The 21218-nt window shown below is 43.2% G+C and overlaps 1 protein-coding gene across 3 annotated transcripts in view; it reads right to left on the reverse strand.

The window, feature by feature from the left end:
• The window catches only part of CAPZB (capping actin protein of muscle Z-line subunit beta), a 168854-nt gene that overhangs the window by 95983 nt on the left and 51653 nt on the right, over positions 1-21218 (reverse strand). The window contains exon 1 of one of the 3 annotated variants that reach the window (XM_023551995.2): positions 17931-18046. The exons of the other annotated variants lie outside the window; for them this stretch is intronic. The gene's annotated coding sequence lies outside the window, so the exon portion shown is untranslated. Of the gene's footprint in view, positions 1-17930; positions 18047-21218 lie in introns of those variants that run through there. 3 annotated transcript variants of the gene reach the window in all.

Here is a 21218-nt window from a genome sequence, read left to right on the forward strand (position 1 = left end):
AAAAAGCAAGGAAGAATTCTTGTTAGGATGTCAAAGGATAAGGAAGGGACAGTTACCCCCACTTTAAGCTGGGCCAGGCTCCAAGGGGTAGGTTTAAGTTTTTGTTTTTTAGCATATAAACTGACGTAAGAAATGTTTAAATTTATGCTAGCTTTTCACATGACTTAAATCACTCTGTAACAAGTAAAACAACTGCCAACACTGACTGGAACAATTCTTCAGAATATTAAATCTGCTTATTTTAAAGAAAACAAAAATCCTCACCACTGCACCAATAAGCAACATCATGATAAACAGAGAAAATACTGAAGTTGTCAAGGATTTCATTTTACGCGGATCCACAATCAATGTCCATGGATGCAGTGGTCAAGAAATCAAACGACCCATTACATCGGGCAAATCTGCTACCAAAGACCTCTTTAAAGTGTTAAAAAGCAAAGACGTCACTTTGAGGACTAAGGTGTGCCTGACCCAAACCACAGTATTTTCAATTGCCTCATATACATGTGAAAGCTGGACAATGAATAAGGAAGACCAAAGAAGAATTAAGGCCTTTGAATTGTGATGCTGGCTAAGAATACCGAATGTAGCACGGACTGCCAGAAGAATAAACACAACGATCTTAGAAGTACAGCGGGAACACTCCTTAGAAACAAGGATGGTGAGACTTCGTCTAAAGTACTTTAGACATGTTATCAGGTGGGACCAGTCCCTGGAGAAGGATATCATGCTTGGTAAAGTAGAGGGTCAGTGAAAAAGAGGAAGACCCTCAACGAGATGGAATGACACAGTGGCTGCAACACTGGGCTCAAACATAGCAACAACTGTGAGGATGGTGCAGGACCGGGTGGTGTTTCGTTCTGTTGTTCATAGGGTCCGGGGTCCCTATGAGTCAGAACCATCTCAACGGCACCTAACGACAACATCAGAGTCTTAAAAAATCTGCTAGAGTTCACATATCTGATAAAGTTGTCAAATCTTTTGCATACAGTAAAAGTTGGCCTATTAAATAAGCCAAAAGGACAAAGTCTGTTGCACCATCCGGGGACTCCACATGAGGGACTAGGAGCCCCTAAAGATTTTTCCACAGGTAAATGACAGAAACATGGTTGCATCTTAGAAGGCAAAGCAGATACTTCCCTCAGAATGGCCATAACAATATCTTTCGTCTGACGAACTTTTTACAATGTGACCTTGACAGTCCTCTCATTAAGAAGTGGGGGTCCAAGTCCTCTTCCCTTGGAATCGGGGCAGCTTTGGGGAATGTTTTCATCAACACAGTATACAGAAAATGACCCTATGTGAGAGTACTGAGGCTAGGCCATAAAAAGTGATTCAGCTTCTACCTGGCTTGCTGTAACACTCATGTTTGGAGCCCCAAGCTACGATGCAAACAGTTCAACTGACCAACGGCTAACATTTTGTAAGGAAGCCCAACCTAGCCCATGCAGAAAAGCCACATAAAGAGACCTGGAGACTGTGAAGTGAGGGCTATCTGGCAGGCCCCCACTGCTGCAGTTTTGGCTGTCCAAGTGGAATAGCAAAAGACCCCAAGTCAGAACCACCTAGCCAAGGATTTCCTGACCCACAGGAACCACTAGAGATTATGGCTAAGTTTTCTAGCTGGGGCCACCTGCTAGAAGATGATACTACAGCCTCAATTAGAGTGTGTATAGTTTGTGTGTGTCCTTTTAAAAACACAGTGTTTGTAATTTCAAAGACACACAGTAACTCGAACTGTTAACAGTATTTCCAAGCAGAAGTCCCGCCTGGCCTGCTCTAGTGACTGGGTAAGGCAGATCTGTACTTAATAGCATCTGTCTATACATAAACAGCCAATCAAACACTTTAAAGTTTGTTCTTAAGTTCATCGAGACCTTTACTTGCTTACATTATCGAGAGACTTAGCAAATAATTACTTCAGAGACAGCACAAAGGTAAACTTTACTTGAGCCCTGGCTGATGTACCACAAATTTATGGAGTCTAACTTCACGATGGTTTGTCTTGTATAATCTGTGACCCAACAAGCAACTTTGTTTAAAAACTGAATTTGTTTTCTGCCATGTGGCTCAGGAACAATTTGTGCTGGGGGCTATTTGGGGAAAGGTTCATGGGCCTGCCCAGCCAACAACTCATCTTTAGGTCACTCAGGAAAACTGCACATTTTGGATTAATAAAGAGAAAAGTGTTTCTTCCACTCCCTGCCTGCCCTCTGGTTCCATCCTCTTGGAGGGAAACAGTGATGACAACCGCACGCAGATGGCGATGCCTCGCCAAACACAAACACAGGCATTCCCTCCAAATGACTTCTCATTCCCACGGGAAAACCCAATCCCCTGTATTGAGTGAATCAAAACCACAGTGAGAAGTCCATCTGGCAGACCAAGACGTCTTCAACCTTTTGGGATCAACTGCATAGCATCACAGCTGGACCAATGTTATTTTGATCACTGTGAAAATGTAATCGCATTACAAGTCCCTTTAAAAAACTTCTCAAGTGGTTAAAACCAAAAACCAAACCCAGTGCCGCTGAGTCAATTCCGACTCATAGCGACCCTATAGGACAGAGTAGAACTGCCCCATAGAGTATCCAAGGAGCGCCTGGCAGATTCGAACTGCCGACCCTTTGGTTAGCAGCCACAGCACTTAACCACTACGCCACCAGGGTTTCCCTCAACCAGTTATGATCATGGAAATTCAGATGTGGACGGATGGTTCATCTCAATCTGGCCCCCTCAATTTACAGATAAACCATGAGGTTTAGTGAAAGTTTTGCAAGGTCACAGGGGCAAAAGTGGCACTTGAACCCTTCATATTGAAAGGTTTTCTTCTATAACCATGTTATCTTCTCACTTGATTCATTCATTAACAACTATGGCACTGGGGACACAAGGCTAAACTAGTCAGACGTGGTCCTTGTCTTCAAGGAGCTTATGATCTAAGGAAGAGGAGAGCAGGAAAAATGACTGTATCATCTTTATTCCACACTTAGTTTGGCCATCATTCCAGTTATTCCATTTTTTCCATTATTCATTGAGAACCGTGGAGTTCTTCCCAGTGACTATTCCAGATAACCAAAATACCAACTTTTTTTTTATCCTAAAATATGGCAATCGCTCTAAAATGTATCACATAGCAAATGTTTTTACAGAGAGGACAATGCAATGAACAGTTAAACCACTTCTCACTAGCCAAGGAGGCCATTATGAGCACCCACTTCTGGAAAGGGGCCCTGGGTCTGCTTTCTAGTTTTTCTGCCTCTCCTGCCAGGCTGTCAGCGGCACTTCCTCATCTAATATGTTGTATCTAATCCAATCTGAGTTGAGAAACCAGAAAACTAGAAGCCTATTCCTATTAAAAACAGACAATTTTGAGAGAGGAATAAATCACCAATTCATAATTTGAGGTCCACAGTCATGGAGATAGGTTCAGAGGATGTGTGAACACCCTGACATTGAAAAAGATTTGTGTGTGTCTATATACTTTTTTTTCCTGGTTGAGGACGCACAGCTGTCATCGTTTTCTCAAAGCATTCTAAGACTCTAAAGGCACAGATGTGATATAACAGTGGTAACAATTCCTACTCTTCCACTTAACCTGTAAGGTCGAACCAAGCAAGTCAACACTTAATCCCTTGGAGCCTCAATTTTCTTACAAACATGGACCTAGTAATAATCTCTACTTTGCAAGGCTACTGAGAAGGAGACACAGTGTCTGGCCCATAAGTGCACCCTCACACTCCATCCTCCATAAATGGTAGGTGCTCCTAAAGCACACAGCTTATCTGCTAGGACATAACATTTTTTGGCCCTTTTCCCCCTGATTTTTCCCTCACTTGACGCAGGTTTTCCATTTAGGTTGCCAGAAGTCTCTACTAAGGTGGGTGAAGTGTTATTTCAGTTTCCAAGTCATTGAACACCAACAAAGGAGGGCAAACTTCTACAGCAATCACCCCACACAAAGCCCCCTGCCCCATGTACAACGAAGTGCATGGGGCTGATGGCTTCTGTAATCCGAAAGGAGAGGAAAGGACAATGCCTTTTGGGCAGAAAACTTTTCTGTTCTTTAGTTATCCCTTTGTTCAGCTTTCTTCCTGAAGCCGTTTGATGTACTTCTCTGGCCCAGCAGACTATCAAGAAATATTTCCACCATTTAACCTTCTTCCTATTTGTTGGTGTTTCCATCAAAACCAAACAGATGAGACAGCCCTAGGAGGATCCCCTAACTCCCTCAACTCAGCAATGAGAATTTCCACATACTTCTCCCTGGTGTATTTACTCCGGAGCAAAACTTAGCAACCTACATACAGGCTCTGTGTCTCTGACTACAACAGCCACCAGCGGATTTTTCCCTTACACATCCTCCTCAGGAAGTCAAAGATCTGAAATGAGTCACACTTAGAAGCTTGAGCTCTATACCTTTGCTGTAGTTTAGATTTTTAAAAATAAGCCTTTGGGGAACAGAGTCGAGGTTTACAGCCCAAGAATCACTAACTGTAGAACACTGAAGAATGGGTTCTCTGTAGAGATCAAGGTCTATCTGATGAACTTGGTGGAATGGCAAAAATTCTAAAGAATTAGCAATCTATGCAGTGGTTAAAAGCTTGGCTGCTAACCAAAAGGCCGGCAGTTCGAATCCACCAGCTACTCCTTGGAAACCCTATGGGGCAGTTCTACTTCACCCTATAGGGTCATTATGAGTCATAACTGACTCCATGGCAAGGGGGTCATCTGGGATCCTAGAGGGACAACTGTGAGAGCACACTGTAATGTAACTGGCAAAGCAGGGTCCTCGTTCAGCAAGATAAGCACAATTTGGGTGTTCTATCTCCCCTATAAGGCAGATATCTTTTTCCTCCTGCATCATCCACCTCCATCCACCCCTAACACAGATTTGCCAGCTCCCCAGCCCCCTGAATACCTCAGAAAAGCTTGCTGGTTCCTGTTCTATGCACTAACACTTCGTTATCATTCAGCCCTCAGTCTAAAGGCAACTGCTGCCTGTTTTTAATGACTCTGACATACCCAGAGCACAGGGGATGACTTTATGCGGGGAAACACCCCAGGTCAGATGACAACTCACAACTCCACTGCTCCAATCATGCTCTGCCAGGTTTCTTGTGCTTGGATCCTGGCTCTGCTAGTGAGCCAGCTGGGTGAACTGGCGCATTTTATCTTGTGTGTGCCTTTCTCTACCTCTCCAGATTTTAAAACACAGAATTAGAAATGGTAAGCTAAAGGGACCCTCAAAAACATCTAATCAGAATCCTTCTTTAAAAATAAGGAAAACTGAGCCCTGGTGGCACAACAGTTAAGCACTCAGCTCCTAATAAAAAGGTTGGCAGTTCGAACCCACCCAGCACCGCTCCATGGAAGAAAGACTGCTTCTGTAAAGATTACAGCCTAGAAAACCCTATGGGCCAGTTCTGCTCTGCTACATGCAGTCGCTATGCATAGAAATCAACTCAACAGCACCCAACAACAACAATCAGTAACCAGCTATCATTGAGTTGATTCTGATTCATGGTGACCCCATATGTGTCAGAGTAGAACTGTGCTCCACAGGGCTTTCAATGGCTGATTTTTTCAGAAGTAGGTCACCCAGCCTTTCTTTCAAGGCACTTCTGGATGAATTCAAACCTCCAACCTTTTGGTTAGCACTCGGGCACATTAACCGTTTGTACCACCCAGGGACTCCAAGTGGTTAAGCACTCGGCCGCTAACTGAAAAGTAGGCTGTCTGCTCCTACCTGCCACTCTACCGGAGAAAGGTGTGGCTCTGCTTCTGTAAAGACTTCCTGCCTGTGAAACGTATGGGGCAGGTCTATTCTATTCCCAAGGGTTGCTATGAGTCGGAACTGACTCAACGCCAGTGGGTTATTACATGGTTTGGTGCTTTCTATCTGCTTATACTTTAGTGGCAAGTCAAAATTTAAGAATGAGGCTGGATTTACAAAAAAAGAATACTATTTTAAATAAAATTCTACATTTAGAATAAACAATGGCGTTACTAGAAATATTTATATAGCATCCAGATAATTTTTTACTTTATTTTCCAAATTAATCACTCTTTATTGAGTACAAACCAAGAATCCAAAATGCAAACCAATTTCAAAAAAGAAAGGGAAGCCAACTAACACCTGCTAAGGGCTTACCAGGTACTAGGCATTGCATGTGAGGGTTTCAGGAGAGCCTCACAACAACTCCATGAGGTGGCTGCTATTATCCCAGTTTCACAGATAAGTAAGCTGAGGCTCAGAAAGGTTAAGTGACTTGCCCCAGGCCCAGAGCATTGAATGACAAGAGAAGAATGCAACACAGGTCTACCTTTCAAACTAATACATACTCAAAAATTTTATGCAACTCAATGAAATAAAATTAATTTTAAGTGACTTTTAGGGAACAACCTGCAAGCTCACCAAAGCAGTGAGTCTCTTAAGTTGGGCAAATTATGGACAATTCTGTCTACGATCAAATTCTGGAATCTCCTGTCACCCTGAATTACAGACTCCATTCTCGCAAGCCCTATCACTGACAGGCGGATTTCTCTAAAACCCTAAAGCCTTCTGCAGACAGTGTCTCTGGCTGACAGTTTCCTGGACCCCTTCATAAGAGCTATAAGACGCCATTACCTATTGTCTAATCATCCATGTTTCACAGATGTCTGCAGCTTCTGCCTCTACATGATCCTGGTTGGATTCAAGTAACAGGTGACTAATCCCTCCACTTTGTCATTAGGCAATTAGACACACAATTAAGGACAACCCAAAGACACCTTCAATGGATGCCACAAAGGCTACTCACTTCTACCTCAGCGGCACAAGAAATTTAAGAAGCCATTCACAAACATAAGAACTATTTTAGGTGAAAGGAAAAACAACACACAATGCAAGGGAGGTCAGCACAACTGGACTAAACCAAAAGCAAAGAAGTTCCCTGAATCAACTGAACACTTCAAAGGCCAGCATAGCAGGGGCAGGGGTTTGGGGGCCATGGTTTCAGGGGGCATCTAAGTCAATTGGCGTAATAAAATCTATTAAGAAAACATTCTGCATCCCACTTTGGAAAGTGGTGTCTGAGGTCTTAAGCGCTAGCAAGCAGCCATCTAAGATGCATCAACTGGTCTTAACCCACCGGGAGGAAAGGAGAATGAAGAATACCAAACACACAAGGTAATTATGACCCCAAGAGACAGAAAGGGCCACATAAACCAGAGAGTACATCATCCTGAGACCAGAAGAACTAGATGGTGCCCGGCTACAACCAATAACTGACCTGACAGGGAACACAAGAGAGAACCCCTGAGGGAACAGGAAAGCAGTGGGATGCAGACCCCAAATTCTCATAGAAAGACCAGACTTAATGGTCTGACTGAGACTAGAATGACCCCGGAGGGCATGGTCCCCAGACCTTCTGTTAGCCCAAGACTGGAACCATTCCCAAAGCCAACTCTTCAGACAGGGATTGGACTGGACTGTGGGATACAAAATGATACTGGTGAAGAGTGAGCTTCTTGGATCAAGTAGACACAGGAGACTATGTGGGCAGCTCCTGTCTGGAGGGGAGATGAGAGGGCAGTGGAGTCAGAAGCTGGCCGAATGGACACGAAATAGAAAGTGGAGGGAAGGAGTGTGTCATCTCATTAGGGGGAGAGCAACTAGGAGTATATAGCGAAGTGTATATAAATTTTTGTATGAGAGACTGACTTGATTTGTAAACTCTCACTTAAAGCACAATAAAAATTAAAAAAAAAAAAAAGCTATTCACAAAAGTCTAGGATGATTAAAGCAAAGTGTCCCTGTGTTCCAAGTAACAGTTAAAAAGAAAAAAAGTTCAGAAAAACAACGTCCACATGTTCACTGACAAAGACTAAGAAAAGTAAACTCCTTTTTTCAAAGCAGAAGAAGCCAATTCACATAAACCTTCTCCCAAACAGATTTATAAGATGGTTTGGATGAAATCTAGACCATTTGGACTGGGTTTACTACCATAAAACACTGCATATGGCTTCCAAAGGTGTGGGGGAGATCTCGAGTCCAACTTCCAAATGGCACAAATGGACAAGTGCTGATGGGAAAACAGCCAGATTTAAAGGATTTGGACAAACTAAAAGACCAATCAATCCAAATATTTCATCTAGAAGGGGGCAGCATTGCTTTTGACTTATGTCCAAAGGAAGGACTGAAGGAAAATAGAATACAATGTTTATGCATCAAGCTAAGTACTTGGCCCATTTCTTCTCTAGGTTCCTGGGCTATTTCAGATGCCTGTGTGTGAGTGAATATGAAAGATTCCATCCAATCTCTGGTTGTCTCGATCTGCTTGCCCTATCTAGCTCAAAGGCAACTCTTTACTATGGTACTACACCATATACTGTCAACCAAGGGCACAGCACAAAAGAATACAACAGAATCCTACAACCACCACCACCCCCCAGCACCCCCAATATCACCAGGAAAAACAATGCAACATTTTACCAACCTGTGATACATATGGAGATACATATGCAAATTTAACCCCAGACCTGTCACAATGCTCTTTCCCAGTTCACATCAGGACCCACTGGGCAGGGAGATGCCTAAAAATGAGGTCCTTCTGGCTTCAATTTTTAAGACACAAGACAGACCACCTTGCAGGTCTGTGGTGGCAAAAGGACCTTGGAAATATGACAGATTCGAGTTTAAATCCTGCATCTGCCACTTCCTAGCAATGGAGCTCTGGATAAGTCCTTCACCTCTATAAGCTACCCTCAAATGGAAATAATAACAACATAATAATAATAATACCTATCTTGCAGCAGGATGTTTTAAGGACAGTATCAGACAGTAGACGTAAAGAAACTGGCACAGTTCCTGGAACATAGTAAGTGCTCAATAAAAATCAGGTATTAGAAACAATACGGGTGAGGAGTGGGCTTCTTGGATCAAGAAGACACATGAGACTACCTGGGCAGCTCCTGTCTGGAGGGAAGATGTGAAGGCCTAGGGGGACAGAAGCTGGCTGAATGGACACAGAAACACAGGGTGGAAAGAAGGAATGTGCTGTCTCATTAGGGGGAGAGCAACTAGGAGTATATAGCAACGTGTATATATGGTTTTATATGAGAGACTGACTTGATTTGTAAACATTCACTTATAGCACAATAAAAATTAGGAAAAAAATTAGCATTTAGTTCTAAAGGGCACAAAATTCTAATGTACTTTTCCACATGGAATAAAACAAAAAACAAAAAAAACCTCCACTATGTAAGTTAACACTGCCTGTTTTTTTTTTTTTTTGATGGCTTCCAAATGGGTAACCATGGAAAAACCAAAAACCCATGGCCATCGAGTAAATTCCAACTCATAGCGTCACTATGGGACAAAGCAGAACTGCCCCATACGGTTTCCAAGGAGCATCTGGTAGATGTGAACTGCTGACCTTTTGGGTTAGCAGCCAGGCTCTGAAAAATCAAATTAGCCAAGGCCACTCTTTTTTGGTTCTTTTGAGCTGGATCAGAGTGATTTAAGAGCGGAAGTACTATTCCTTCAAAAGCAGGCTAGTTTCCTTAAATCTAGTGACCACCTTGCCAACCAAAGACATTTTTGCAAGCTTGAAACCTTCTTCTTTCCTTTCATGCTCAACTGAATCCTGGCTGCTAGGTAGGTCTCAAGAAAGGTGGTAGCTGAGTGTAAAGCCCTTCAAGGAGCAAAAAGAAAGCAAGGCAAGTGACAAGTCCCAATTTCAAAATATCTTTTTGGTTACCAGGAACTAAACCCCAAATATCAAACAGTATAATTCATTATCACCATCGCCTACACTCTCACTTAAAGCTGGCTCTGCCAACTACAGCACAATGTACAACTGCCACTAACAACAACTTTCACTCAGCACCTGTGCCATGGCGGGCTCCAAATAAAAACAACAGTTAAAACTTATAAGGCAATTACTATGTGTCAGGCATTGCTCTAAGTGCTTTATATGCCAATATCTTACTTAATCTTAAAAACAATCCTAGCTAGGACATCTAGGTCAATTGGCATTAAGAAAATGTTCTGCATCCCACTTTGGTGAGTGGTGTCTGGGGTCTTCGCCACTAGCAACCAGTCATCTAAGATACATCAATTGGTCTCAATTCACCTGGAGCAAAGGAAAATGAACACCAAAGACATAAGGCAAAGATGACCCCAAGAGACAGAAAGGGCCACATAAACCAGAGACTACATCAGAGACCGAAGAACTAGATGGTGCCTGGCTACCATTGATGACTGCCTGAAAAGGAACACAACAGTAAATCCCTGATGGAGCAGGAGAACGGTGGGATATAGATCTCAACCAGACTTAATGGTCTGAATGAGACTGGAGGGACCCTGGAGGTCATGGTCCCCAGACCCTCTGTTAGCCCAAGACTGGAACCATTCCCAGTAATAACTCTTCAGACAGGGATTGGACTGGACTGTAAGACAGAAAATGATACTGGTGAAGGAGTGAGCTTCTTGGCTCAAGTACACAAATGAGACTATGTGGGTAGCTCCTGTCTAGAGGTGAGATGAGAAGCCAGAGGGGGACAGGAGCTGGTTGAATGGACACGGGAATACAGGGTGGAGAGGGGGAGTGTGCTGTCTTATTAGGGGGAGAGCATCTAGGAGAACATAGCAAGGTGTGTATAAGTTTTTGTACGAGAGACTGACTTGGTTTGTAAACTTTAACTTAAAGCACAATTAAAAAAAAAAAAATCCTAGTTATAGAAACCATAAGCAATTCATGGTTACCAGGGACAGGAGGGAGGGGGAAAGCTGGGGGCTTTGCTTAGAACACACTGGATGTGTGTTAAAGGTGGTGGGATAATTGGGAAGATGACAGTGAGAATGACTGCATGACTTAAAGAATATAATCAAAGTCACTGAAGTGTACATGTAGAAACTAATGAAATATTGAATGTTTTATGTATATTGCTATAACAAAAGAAGAAACAACTCAGCTAAATAAAGCCCTTGTGCTACCAATTAAAAAAACAAAACAAAACACTAGGAGGTAAGTACTAGTGTTATTCTCAAAGGTGCAAACGGTGGCAGAGAGAGAGTGGTAAGGTTATACGTTTAACTGGCAGCGGAGCTGGGATTCAAAAGCAGGCTTATCTGCCCCCAAAGTCTATAAGCCTAACTACTACCCCACACTGCTGACAGCCAGGCCACCTGCTGCTGCCATGCCCTCTTCTTGTCCTGAAAACCACTGTCACCTCTTTGTTTTAAAATTTCCAAGAGGAGCTGGTCATTTAGCATCCACTTTTGAACAGCTGAGCCACAAGGAAGGGAAGCAGTACAGCACTTAGGTTCTACAGAGGTTGACCGCATTCAAATCCTGACTCCAAGCTGTGTGGCCCAAGACAAGCTACCGAACTCCTCTGAGCCTCAGGCTTCCCAATCCATAAAATGTGGGTAATAGTACCTACATCACATATACAGCACTTAGCACATTCCTGGAACACAGTCATGCTCCGTGAATTTTTATGTTAAATCAACAAAGAAGAGGAAGAAAAAATAAAAAAGCTAAAAGGATATTATTCCGAATTTCAAAATTAAGTCCTCTCTGGCCTTCTGCCAACCTCTAGAATATGCGGCTGGACTTTGTGTCTCCTCAGCATAGCAGTGACTGTGAGCCCCAGGAAGACCTGTGGCCTGCAGAGCCTGGAGGGACTGTTTGGTCAAGGGTGGCTAGACTAGGTCCTGTATTTTGGGCTGAGCATATTTCAGCATATACCTCTATAAAATGGAAATCCAGGGGTGGCTTACATGACAATTCTTTACGAATCCAAATGCTCAGAATAGCATTTTCCCTTTCCATGGTAGATAAAAAGGTTTCTCATCCAGACATAGAAACCCACTGGCTGACAGTTTTCATTAAAAGCAAATTTCCTGCCCATAAGAGACCTTAAGTTAATAAGGCCTTCCATGAGTATAAGAAATGTTCCTCTGGCTCGGGCCAAAGACCCTCAGGGCCTGATTCTGAGAACAGGGTGGGGAGAAATGTAAGGAAAAGGTACTCACCAACTACATGACATTACTGTCAAGGGCTGGGATATTATTATCCTAGTCATCTCCAGTTGGTACACTCCTTGCCTACAGATAGAAATTATACTCAAAACCACACAGTACACCAACAAGCTGGAGGAGATGCACCTTCTTAAATAAGTTTTTGGTAGGATGCTTGCTAAGTTCCAATAGAGGATATAAACAGTAACATCCATTGCTTCCTGCCTCTTCGGTATGCCTAAGAAGCTTGGGCACCTTCGCAGTGTCTTAAAGATCTGATATGAAATAGAGAATCTCTACAACTGGAAAAGCAATTAGGAACAAAGCACAATGGGCAGTGAAACTTATCCCAGGTACTGTCACAGCAAGACGCCCTTCTAGTATTCCAAACCTAGGAATGTGCTCTCCCAGTACTCCCAGCCGCCAGGGGAAACTGAATAAACTGTTTACCAGGGACCTCAGAAAGCAAGCCTCAAAACTCACTAGTGGGAGAGCCTCATGACACAAAGAGAAAGCATCTTTGCTTCAGTTTGCCAATTTTTTTATACTTAGCTCATAAGTTCCGTGACCAAAACTGATGGGAGGCACCCCAGGAGTGCTGAGAAGAACAGAGCGGGCTGTTTTGCTAGGCTCTTTCCTCTAACAAGAAGGTAGAAATCAATTCACTTTCCCCTCTAACCTTTGAATCCCAAGAGAACGATAGTGTTTGGATGGCCTACAAACGCTCAGCTTTCCGGCAGTCCCCCAGACAGGGAGCCCATCCATCCAAGTATTGTTCTTACCTCCCACCACCTCTTACGTCAAGGGAGGGGAATGGGCACATGGTTCCGAGGTCACGCTCCTCACTTAAAGGATCGTGGGAATGCTTACGGAAACACTTGCGACAGCACTGCCAGCTGGAATCGCTGCTTAATAAGAGGATGGAAAACAAGGGAGTGTAAGATCAGACAGAGGAAGAAGGGGAGAGCAGGGAGGCAGATGTTACATGTTATCACCAAAATAAACAGAATTGATCAAGTTGAACACTTTAAATAAGTGCAGCTCAGTGTACTTCAATTATACCTCAATAAAGTTGGAGAAAAAGAACAGAAAGTTGGGTCACTCTCCTAACACTTCAAAAATGTACTGCTTGCCCAACAGCTTTGGGAAAGCAGATTTTTAATGAGAAAATTCAATTAGGAAATAAACTTAAGGAAACCCAGAGCATGCTGAGTGAAACAGGTTTTCCCAAGCAGCTTGGTGCCAAGTAGTGCACCAAGGTACTCTGAAAACTACCACTGAAGCTTCTCACCGCTTGATGAATATGAAGCTTGGAAAGGCCTCGGGAATCACCCCAGCTTATCCGTGGAACTAGAATTCAAACTCAGATCTGTTCTAACTTTTCCATTTCTGATCTGCCTCCAACGCAGAGACTCAGCATAGGAAGAAAGCGGCTGTGTAAAAATGTACAAGTTACGAGTTCAGCTCTCAAACACAACTGAGTTGTTCAAAGAAGATAGCACAGATGCTGCGCCTGTCCACCTCTGAGCGGCCTTCTAGGTCACCAGCAAGGGTTGCCTGCTCCTTTTCTTTGGTTTCCCTTATAACCAGCAGCATGCAGACGGCTAATGTTGGAGATGTTCTCTGACTGGGGGACATGGCTTAGTAATTCTCCTAAGAAGATTAAATCCAGAACAAGGGGGCAGGGGTAGGAATCCGTTTCCAATCAATGATGGAAAATGGACTGAATCATCAGCCAGGATTCATTCTTCCATGTTGTAAAAATCAGTGCATTCTACCCAAGACCACAGAAGCTCAAGGAGGGGTGGAGTATGGCGGCACTGTCCTGGGTAAGAGATGCCTATGGGAAAGTCTTCTGGCCATGGGCTAGCCCATCTGAGCAAGAGGAAGCATGTCTTTGGGAAAGTATTCCAACTCCCAGAGAAGTGAGATAAAGTGCAAAACTGCCCTGTTCACCTAAGTGTTCTACATTTATGGAAAAAAGTCTTAAAACCATCTGAGGCAACTACAACCTCCTTTCTGTAAAGCACAACAACACGTTTGTATTAGTATGGGAAAAGATGGTATCGGCTAGTAAAGCCTTTGAATTAATAGCATTTTGTTCTTAAAGAATAACAGAATCTCAGTATTACAGACCTTGGAGCCAACCCCCCCCTCCACGGCTTTAAACTGGTTCAGTGTGGTCCAACCCCCTGCTGAGTATTTGCATTTCCACCCCCAGAGACACTGGATCAGAGGCCACATTTTAACAAGATCCCCAAGTGATTCTTATGCCAGAATCTACATTTTAAAGAAATCCATCACCTGGGGGGGGGGGGGTCTTATCAAAATGTAGGTTCTGATTCAGTATATCGGGGTGGAAATGCAAATTCTCAGCAGGCGGTTGAACCAGGCTGGACCAGTTTGAAGCCCTGCTCCCCCCCTTACAAGGTCTCTACGGGGTCTTTCAGTCTCTGCCTGACCATTACAAGAGATGGAAAACCATGGCCCAGGGCATCTGTTTCCAAACTTTGTTAAAACGCTCTTCCTTACATCTGCAGCTTCTACCTGCTGAGAGTCCTCCTGTCGTCCAGTGCCATACAACCAATCCAAACTCACTGTCACTTAGTCAATTCCAACTCATGGTGACCCTACAGGACAGAGCAGAAATGCCCCCGTAGGGTTTCCAAAGCTGTAATCTTTACGGAAGCAGACTGCCATTTCTTTCTCCCCTGGAGCAGCTGGTGGGTTTGAACCATCTACTTTTCTGTCAGCAGCCGAGCCCTTTAACCACTGCGCCACAGGGCACCTTGCCACACAACAGTCCTTCAAACATCTGAAGCAAGCTATCTGGTCCTCCCTCACAGAGCAGCTCAGCTTGTGGGTAAACAAACCCTTCCAGGTCAGCCTGGGTCCTGCATGTGACACAATTCTAAGACCACTCACCATCAGGGTGGTCCCTCGCTGAGTGCTTACTATGCACCATTCTTTGTTTTTTTTGAGGGAATCAAGAAGTACTTTCGCTCTTTCTCCCAGCTGCCATTTCATCCTCTGCCCAGCCATGGAGAAAGCAGGACGGGGCGAAAGCATGGCCCAGGAGTAGGTGGCTACCCAAGTTTTCCCAAAATTGAAGTAAAACATGCACTTATTCCTGACAAGTCCAATAAACTGCTTTGAAGGCACTCAAGGTACAGTCATTCAGGAAATACTTTAATAAAAGATACATTTGTAATGAATATGTGTTAGAAACAGACCCTGTGAGGAATGATGTAAAAACAACTTGCGCTCTTAGGGAGATAAAGCATTTCTTCTGAAATCCAGTCCTCGTAGCTCAGTCCAACCTTTCATCACGGTGAAAACGTAAATTTTGCCCAGCCCAAGGCCAATTGTTCTGAATGGAAACCTCTGGATCTGAAGTAAGGAGAAGTGACCATGTTGCTAGGACATGTGGTCTGTGCACCAATGAACAAGAAATTAAAAGCTTACAGATGTCCAAGCTAAGGTCTCTTAGGCAGAATGACTCAGAATTAGTATCCAAATACACATTACTGCATTCAATTCTACTAATTTACTCTAGCCCGTTCTTAATATAAACTATTATACTAAAAATCATGTTTCAAAGAATATTTAGCAAAATTAGAAAAACACGTACAATATAACAAGTAGGGTTGAAAACTCTTAAGAGAGTGAATCCCAGCTAGCTTATCAGGCATTTCTTGATTGTGTCCCAGTTAGAGCTGGGGTCTATGACCTCCCTGCATTCAGAATGTGGGGACATGTGGCACACCAAGAGTCAATTTGTTTGAGGATTTCTCAGGGGAAAAGTGAACGTGTGTCTTGGGGGTATATTTAAGAGCACTACATTTTATCTGAGTTTCAGCTACACTGCCCAGCCTAGTCTGAGGAAGAGAAGAATTTCAAGGCAGAAGCTGTAGACTATACTGGCCCAGTGCGGGGCGGAGGGGGTGTAACACATTCATTTCATTCACTGAGCATCCACCATGTTTAAAGTGCCACCAACTGGGGGTGGCAATGGGCACATTTATCACTTTTGTACAACACATACTCGGTGTGGCTCCAACACATTTAGAACCCTGAGAGGGCCACTTCAGATCCTCCTACGGGCGCTCACGCTGGTGTAAGGGTAGCTCGATAGTGGGCTCCAGGGCAGACAGAGAAGAAAACTGTCGCTCCGAGTTGCCACAGAGCACACAAGAGATATCCACGGGGGCCCTTCAAAATCATCCTAGTTGGGACCTACAAATGATGGAGTTGGGGGCAGGGTATTTTCTTTAAACCTTTTCTGATTTCCAATCGTAAAAGACATGCATTTTTTTTTTTTTTAATGATAAAAAAGGTTAAAGAATTTTTAAACTAACAATTTTCAAAAAACAAAAGTCAGCACTCTGGTGGTTTAGACCTAGTACAGTGTTAGGAGGGGCCTGGTGGCGCAGTGATTAAAGCTTTCCGCTGCTAACCAAAATGTTGGCAGTTCAAACCTACCAACTGCTCCACTGGAAAAAGATGTGGCCATCTGCTTCCATAAAGATTATGGCAGGAAACCCTATGGGACAGTTCTACTCTGTCCTATAGGGTCACTGTGAGTCAGAATCGACTCGAGGGCAACGGGTTTTTATAGTGTTAGGAGAACGCGGTTCTAAGACTGGAAAGACCCAGGATGGCAAGCTTGTTAAAATTAAACCATGTGATCTGATTCAAATGAATTCAAGCTGGAGGAGGGTGGGGTGGGTAGGTACAGATGAAACAAGATTGGCCGCGCCAGGGTAACTGTTCAAGTCAGGCAGTAGGCAAATGGGGGCTCATTACATTACATGCTTGAAATTTTCCATAATAAAAGTTTTTTATAATTTTAAATCAGGCAACACCCCCTTCCACTAAGCTCCAGCACCCTTCTGAGCCAGGGTTTTGCAAGCTTTAAGGCCTTTCTGGGTCTAATGTTTGCTTACACTAGGCAATTTTCTCCCACTTGCACGGGGTCCAGGAAAGCCCTGCTAAGGGAGGAGCGAAAGGAAACCCTAAATGAAGCTTTGTAGCAACCCAGTTGCTTTGAAGAGCTGAGAAAACACAGGGCCCTCAGAAACTACCAAAAAGTCCTTCAACCTGGAAAGCCTCTCTTTCAATGGTTTCCTGTAAAGATGCTACCAGGCGCTCTAGAATCTCAAACTCTGGTTTGTTTTCTCTGAGAAAGTTCTGTTGCTTCTGGCTTTACAGTCTGGCTGCCTTCTACACACATTATAAAAATACAGCTCCCTGTGCTGTGGTAACTAACTCTACACCAGCTACACTGAAAGCAGCCTTCGTTATTTGTATTCACACAATCAGTTTACAGAAGGGGTAAACATGTACATGTCTAGCGTTAGTTTGATTTCATACCCGTTTTCTCTAAAAAGGTCCCTGAATGGCACAAACAGATTGAACTCGTCTACTAACCAAAAGGTTGGCAGTTCAAACCCAGCCAGTGGTGCTGTGGAAGAGAGGCCTGGTGATCTGCTTCCATAAAGATTACAGCAAAAAAAAACCCTACGGTGCTCAGTAATACTCTGTAACATACGGCGCCGCCATGTGTTGGAATTAACTTGACAGCAACAGGTTTGGTTTTCTAAAAAAAATTTCTGCATAACAGAACCACACTAATTGTATCTGACTTGGGGCCCATCTTTAAGGAGATAGATAGAAGGGTGCTGAGTTAAGTTTCTGGTCCATGGCTGCCTTTAAAAACTACATGAGGAGGCGGAGCCAAGATGGCGGAACAGACAGATGCTTCCGTCAGCCCTCTTTACAACAAAGACCCAAAAAAACAAGTGAAACGAGTATATTTGTGACAAGCTGGGAGCCCTGAGCATCAAAGGCAAGCTTAGACAACGAACTGAGGGGCAGAGGGAGGAAGAGGCCGTTCAGAAGTGGAGAGGAGTTACCAGACCTGAATCACAGGGAGCCCTCAGGCACCACTCCCGGAGCGGCGGCGGCAGCAGGCTTGTCTTAGCTTTCGGCCCCAGTTTCCTCAGGGAGAACCACCAGCCACACAGCCCACTCACACCTCCGGGACCTGAGGAGAAGGGCGCTCTCAGCAAAATCTAAGTACTTGCGTATATTTTAACAAGCACCAACCCCCCACCCCTAAGCCAGCGGATCCCTGGGCCTGAGATAGACCCTGGTGAGCACCTAGAACCGTCCGCCCAGCCTTGGGGAAGGAAAAAAATTTGCAACTGGGGGGAAAAGATAATTTGCTAGCTCCATTAACCAGGGGAGCTCAGGACAGAAGTGGCTCCTGTCCAGGCATAAAATGTCCATGGACCTTGAGCACCTTTCCCTTCTGCATGGACCTGTGTGGGCCTATTTCAGGAGAATAGGCCCTTGTTGGCAAACTCCGACCATTTCAGCTGTGTGGTGGAGAGGTGGGTGTTTGACATTTGACATTGCTTTGCCTATTAAACAAGGTCCTCACCTACCCACAACAGGGACCTAAGGACTGCTGACTCCACTTGGGTCACCCAGCCACCTGTGACAGGGGTCCAGGGATAACTGGTACGTCTCAGTCCTTACAACAAAAACTTTGGGTACCCATGGTCCCTATGCAGAGCCCACCCACCAGCACATTCTAGGGAAGGGAGATGCGTTTTCCTCAGAGACACTTGGGGGTCGGTTCTCAGACCCCTGCCTTGTTCAGAGCATGACCCCCTGCTGCAATCAGATACCAGTATATATGCCAATCACCCCTGCCCCTCTAAGACTGTAGGATAGAGCCTGTACCACACACGTGATATCAGCTACCTGGAAACCTAAGCTGAATTCATAAAAGAAAACTGAATGGACTCCTAGACTGATATATCTGATAACAGCTCCAGCCAGCTGGGGACAGGACACCAGAGCTCCAAAGGCAAAAATAATCAAGCTAGCTCACTCAAGCAACCCACAGGGGTATACCAAAACAAAACAAAGCAACAAGCTACGACACAGCAAGCAAGCATAAACTAATACAATAACTTATAGATGGCTCAGAGACAACAGTCAATATCAAGTCACATAAAGAAACAGACCATGATCACCTCAACAGGCTCTCAAAACAAAGAATCCAGGGATCTTTTAGATGAAAGTGCATTCCTGGAATTACCAGATGCAGAATACAAAAGTTTAATATACAGAACCCTTCAAGACATCAGGAAGGAAATGAGGCAATATGCAGAACAAGCCAAGGAACACACAGAGAACGCAACTGAAGAAATCAGAAAGATTATTCAGGAACATAATGAAAAGTTTAATAAGCTGGAAAAATCCACAGACAGACAGCAATTAGAAATTCAGAAGATTAACAATAAAATTACAGAACTAGATAACTCGATAGAAAGTCAGAGGAGCAGAATTGAGCAAGTAGAAGCCAGAATTTCTGAACTCGAAGATAAATCACTTGGCACTAATATATTTGAAGAAAAACCAGATAAGAGAATTTTAAAAAATGAAGAAACCTTAAGAATCATGAGGGACTCTATCAAGAGAAATAACCTACGAGTGATTGGAGTACCAGAACAGGGAGGGATAACAGAAATACAGAGAAAATTGTTGAGGATTTGTTGGCAGAAAACTTCCCTGATATTGTGAAAGATGAGAAGGTATCTATCCAAGATGCTCATCGAACTCCACAGAAGATAGATGTTAAAAGAAAGTCACCAAGATATATTATAATCAAGCTTGCCAAAACCAAAGATAAGGAGACAATTAAAGGAGCAGCGAGGGATAAGAGAAAAGTCACCTACAAGGGAGAGCCAATACGAATAAGCGCAGACTACTCGGTAGAAACCATGCAGACAAGAAGGCCATGAGATGACGTATTTAAAAAATTGAAGGAAAAAAATTGCCTGCCAAGAATAATATATCCAGCAAAACTGTCTCTTAAATACGAAGGTGAAATTAAGACATTTCCAGATAAACACAAGTTGAGGGAATTTGTAAAAACCAAACCAAAACTACAAGAAACACTAAAAGGAGTTCTTTGGTTAGAAAATCAGTAATATCAGGTATCAACCCAAGACTAGAACACTGGGCAGAGCAACCAGAAGTCAACCCAGACAGGGAAATCAAAAAAAAAAAAAAAACAAAGCAAGATTAAAAAAAAAAGCCCAACACAGGGTAACGGCGATGTTATTATATAAAAGAAGACAACACTAAAATAATAAAGAGGGACTAAGAAATGTAATCATACACTTTCCACATGGACAGGAAGACAGGGCGATACAAAGAAATAAAAGTTAGTTTTAAATTTAGAAAAACAGGGGTAAATAATAAGGTAACCACAAAGAAGAAAAACTATCCTACTCATCAAAATAAAATACGAGGGAATAATACGGACTCAGCAAAAACAAAATCAACAACAACAAATATGAGGAAAGGACAATACAAAAAGAAAATCTACTCAGCACATAAAATCAAGTGAGAAAAAGAAGCTGTCAACACACAAAGACATCAAAACGAGAGCACTAAATTCCTACCTATGCATAATTACCCTGAATGTACAAAGGATTAAATGCACCAATAAAGAGACAGAGAGTGGCAGAATGGATTAAAAAACAAGATCGGTCTATATGCTGCCCACAAGAGACACACCTTTGACTTAGAGACACAAACAAATGAAAACTCAAAGGATAGAAAAAAATATATCAAGCAAACAACAATCAAAAAAAAGCAGGAGTGGCAATATTAATTCCTGACAAAACAGGCTTTAAAGTTAAATCCATCGGAAAGGATAGGGAAGGACATTATATAATGATTAAAGGGACAATACACCAAGAAGATATAACCATATTAAATATTTATGCACCCAATGACAGGGCTGCAAGATACATAAAACAAACTCTATCAGCATTGACAAGTGAGATAGACAGCTCCACAACAACAGTAGGAGACTTCAACACACCACTTTCGGTGAAGGATAGGACATCCAGAAAGAAGTTCAATAAAGACACAGAAGATCTAAATGTCACAATCAACCAACTTGGCCTCGTAGACATATACAGAACACTCCGCCCAACAGCAACCAATTATACTTTCTTTTCTAGTGCACATGGAACATTCTCTAGAATAGACCACATACTACATCATAAAGCAAGCCTTAGCAAAATCCAAAACACTGAAATATTACAAAGCATCTTCTCTGACCATAAGGCCATAAAAGTGGAAATCAATAACAGGAAAAGCAGGGAAAAGAAATCAAACA

Source organism: Loxodonta africana, chromosome 3 (genome assembly GCF_030014295.1).
Source record: "Loxodonta africana isolate mLoxAfr1 chromosome 3, mLoxAfr1.hap2, whole genome shotgun sequence".
In the NCBI taxonomy this organism is placed as follows: Eukaryota; Metazoa; Chordata; class Mammalia; order Proboscidea; family Elephantidae; genus Loxodonta; species Loxodonta africana.